The 4,260-nt window shown below is 41.1% G+C and overlaps 1 non-coding gene across 1 annotated transcript; it reads left to right on the forward strand.

Annotated features, from left to right (window-relative positions):
* The first annotated feature begins 224 nt into the window (after positions 1-224).
* LOC147344871 (U6 spliceosomal RNA) lies at positions 225-332 on the forward strand. The gene has a single exon (XR_015155109.1). It is a non-coding gene; the product is annotated as a U6 spliceosomal RNA (small nuclear RNA).
* Positions 333-4,260: the final 3,928 nt, after the last annotated feature.

Genomic DNA, 4,260 nt, shown 5'->3' on the forward strand with positions numbered 1-4,260 from the left:
AAGAATCTGGCTGCAGTGCAGGAGCTACAGCAGAGATAGGTTCAACCCCTGAATCAGGAAGATTCCTCTGGAGAAGGGCATGGCAACCCACTCCAGTATTCTTGCATTGAGAATCCCATGGGCAGAGGAGCCTGAGGGGCTACAGTCCATGGGGTCTGCAAAGAGTTGGACACGACTGAAGCAACTTAGCATGCACACGTAGTGAATAAAAAGATACGTATGGAATGCTCGCTTTGGCAGCACATATACTAAAATTGGAGCAATACAGAGAAGATAAGCTATGGCCCCTGCACAAGGATGAAACGCAAATTCGTGAAGTGTTCCATATTTTTAAGTCAGAAAGAAAAACACCAATACAATATATTAACACATATATATGGAATTTAAAAGATGGTAACGATGACCCTATATGCAAGACAGCAAAAGAGACACAGAGGTAAAGAACAGTCTTTTGGACTCCGTGGGAGAAAGTGAGGGTGGGATGATTTGAGAGAATAGTATTGAAACATGTATATTATCATATGTGAAACAGATCGCCAGTCAAGGTTTGATGCATGAGACAGGGTGCTCAGGGCTGGTGCACTGGGATGACCCTGAGGGATGGGATGGGGAGGGAGGTGGGAGAGGGGTTCAGGATGGGGAACACATGTACACCCATGGCTGATTCATGTGAATGTATGGCAAAAACCACTACAATATTGTAAAGTAATTAGCTTCCGATTAAAATAAATAAATTAAAAAAAAAAAGACTTCCGTGGAGGAAGCAACTGCAGATGTGGTGGAAACAGTAAGAGAACTAGAAGTGGAGCCTGAAGATGATACAACTTTCATGGATGAGCAGAGAAAGTGGTTTCTTGAGATGGAAACTACTCCTGGTGCAGATGTTTGGAGACTGTTGAAATGATAACAAATGATTTAGAATATTACATAAACCCAACTGATAAAGCAGTGGCAGGGTTTGAGTGGATTGACTCCACTTTGGAAGAAGTTCTCTGGGTAAAATACTATCAGAGTTGCATGCTGTGGGGAAATCATGTGTAGAAGGAAGAGTCAGTCAATGTGGAAAAATTCATCACTGTCTTATTTTAAGAATTTGCAATAGCCACCCCAGTCTTCCGCAATCACCCTGATCAGTCAGCAGCCATCAAACCTGAGGCAAGATCCTCCATCAGCAAAAAGGTTATGACTCGCTGAGATGATGGTTAGCATTTTTAGCAGTGAAGTATTTTTAAAGTATATACATTGCTTTTTAGAAAGAATGCTATCGCACTCTAATAGACTACGGTATAGTATAAACCTAACTTATATATGCACCTCAGCTGGTAAAGAATCCGCCTGTAATGTGGGAGACCTGGGTTTGATCCCTGGGTTGGGAAGATGCCCTCGAGAAGGGAAAGGCTACCCACTCCAGTATTCTGGCCTGGAGAATTCCATGGACTACAGTCCATGGGGTCGCAAAGAGTCAGACACAACTGAGCAACTTTCACTGTCTCTTTCAACTTATATATGCACTGGGAAACCAAAAACTTTGTCTGACTCACTTTACTGTAATATCCGCTTTATTTTGGTGATCCAAAACCATACCCACAATGTCTCCGAGGTACGCCTGTACCTGTGAGTGAAACTGCTGAGTCATATGGTAATGCTATATTTACCTTTTTAAGGAATTGTCAAACTGTTTTCCACAGTGGCTACTGCATTTTACATACCCATCAGCAATGTACTAAGGTTCCAATTTCTCCATATCCTCATTGGCATTTTTTTTTATTCTTTTTTTTTTTTTCCTCCTCATTGGCATTTAGTTTTCCTTTTTTGGAAAAATTATAGCTATCCTAATGGGTGTAAAGTGATTTTGATTTGCATTTCCTAATGGCTAAGGATACTCAGTATCTTTTCATGTGCTTATTGTCCGTTTGTATATCTTCTTTGGAGAAATGTCTAACCAAGTCCTTTGCCCATCTTTTTAATGGCTGTTGTTGTTGTTCAGTCACTGAGTCCTGTCCAATTCTTTGTTACCCCATGGACTGCAGCACACCAGGCTTCCCTCTCCTTCACCAGCTCCCAGAGTCTGTTCAAACTCATATCCATTTAGTCAGTGATGCTATCTAACCATCTCATCTTCTGCTGCTCTTTTTTCCTTTTGCCTTCAATCCTTCCCAGCATCAGGGTCTTTTCCAATGAGTCGGCTCTTCACATCAGACGGTGAAAGTATTGGAGCTTCAGCTTCAGCATCAGTTCTTCCAATGAATATTCAGGGATGACTTCCTTTAGGATTGACTGGTTTGATCTCCTTGCAGTCCAAGAGACTCTCAAGAGTCTTCTCCAGCACCACAGTTCGAAAGTATCAGTTTTCAATTGGCACTTAGCCTTCTTTATGGTCCAACTCTCACATCTGTACATAACTACCAGAAAAACCATAGCTTTGATTATACAGACCTTTGTTGAAGAGTGATGTCTCTACTTTTTAATATGCTGTCTAGGTTTGTCATAGCTTTCCTTCCAAGGAAATTTTAATTTCAATTTCATGGCTGCAGCCACCGTCTGCAGTAATTTTGCAGCCCAAGAAAATAAAATCTATTTGCCATGAAGTGATGGGACTGGATGCCATGATCTTCGTTTTTTGAATGTTGAGTTTTATGCCAGCTTTTTCACTCTCCTCTTTCACCTTTATCAAGAGGCTCTTTAGCTCCTCTTCACCTTCTGCCATTAGAGTGGTATCATCTGCATATCTGAAGTTGTTGTTATTTCTCTCAGCAATCCTGATTCCAGCTTGTGATTCAATCAGCCTAGCATTTCACATGATATCCTCTGCATATAAGTTAAATAAGCAAGGTGACGATATACAGCCTTGTCGTACCCCTTTCCCAATTTTGAACCTATTTTGTTCCACGTCCAGTTCTGTTGCTTCTTGACCCATATAAAGGTTTTTTAGGAGACAAGTAAGGTGTCTGGTATTCCTATCTCTAAGAATTTTCTACAGTTTGTTGTGATCCACACAGTCAAAGACTTTAGCATAGTCAGTGAAGCTGATGTTTTTCTTGAATTCCCTTGCTTTCTCTATGATCCAATGAATGTTGGCAATTTCTGGTTCCTCTGCCTTTTCTAAATCCAGCTTGTACATCTGAAAGTTCTCAGTTCACATACCGATGAAGCCTAGATTGAAGGATTTCGAGCATTACCTTGCTAGTATGTGAAATGAGCACAATTGTATGCTAGTTTGAACATTCTTTGGCACTGCTCTTCTTTGGAATTGGAATGAAAACACATTTTCCAGTCCTGTGGCCACTGCTGAGTTTTCCAAATTTGCTGACATATTTGAGTGCAGCACTTTAACAGCATCATCTTTTAGGATTTGAAATAGCTCAGCTGAAATTCCATCACCTCCAGTAGCTGTGCTTATAGTGCACGCATGCGTGCTAAGTCACTTCAGTCGTGTCTGACTCTTTGCAACCCTATGGACCTCTATCCTAGGGATTCTCCAGGCAAGAATACTGGAGTGGGTTGCTGTGCCCTCCTCCAGGGGATCTTCCCAACCTGAGGATCAAACCCAACCAGGATGAAAGCGTCTCTTACATCTCCTGTGTTAGTATGCATGTTCTTTACCACTAGTGCCACCCAGAGTAATGCTTCCTAAGGCCCCCTTGACTTCATACTCCAGGATATCTGGCTGTAGGTGAGGGACCACAACGTGGTGGTTATCTGAGTCATCAAGATCTTTTTTGTATAGTTGTCCTGTGCATTCTTGCCACCTCTTCTTAATCTCTTCTTCTTCTGTTAGGTCCTTAGCATTTCTGATCTTTAGCATTCCCATCCTTGCATGAAATGTTCCCTTACTATCTCCAATTTTCTTTAAGAGATCTCTAATCTCTCCCATTCTATTGTTTTCCTTTATTTCTTTGCATTGTTCACTTAAGAAGGCCTTCTTATGTCTCCTTACTATCCTCTGGAACTCTGCATTCTGTTGGGTATATCCTTCCTTTTCTCCCTTGTTTTCCATTTCTCTTCTTTTCTCAGCTATTTGTAAAGCCTTCTCAGACAACCACTTTGTCTTCTTACATTTCTTTTTTTGGTGGGATGGTTTTGGTCACTGCCTCCTGTACAATGTTATGAACCTTTGTCAATAGTAAAGCACTGTGTCCACCCAATCTAATCCCTTGAATCTATTTCTCACCTTCACTGTATAATCATAAGTAATTTGATTTAGGTCATACCTGAATGGCCTAGCTGTTTTTCCTACTTTCTTTCATTTAAGCCTGAATT

This window comes from Bos grunniens, chromosome 25 (genome assembly GCF_055505025.1).
Source record: "Bos grunniens cultivar Pamir isolate PY7600 chromosome 25, Bosgru_T2T1.0, whole genome shotgun sequence".
Taxonomy (NCBI): Eukaryota; Metazoa; Chordata; class Mammalia; order Artiodactyla; family Bovidae; genus Bos; species Bos grunniens.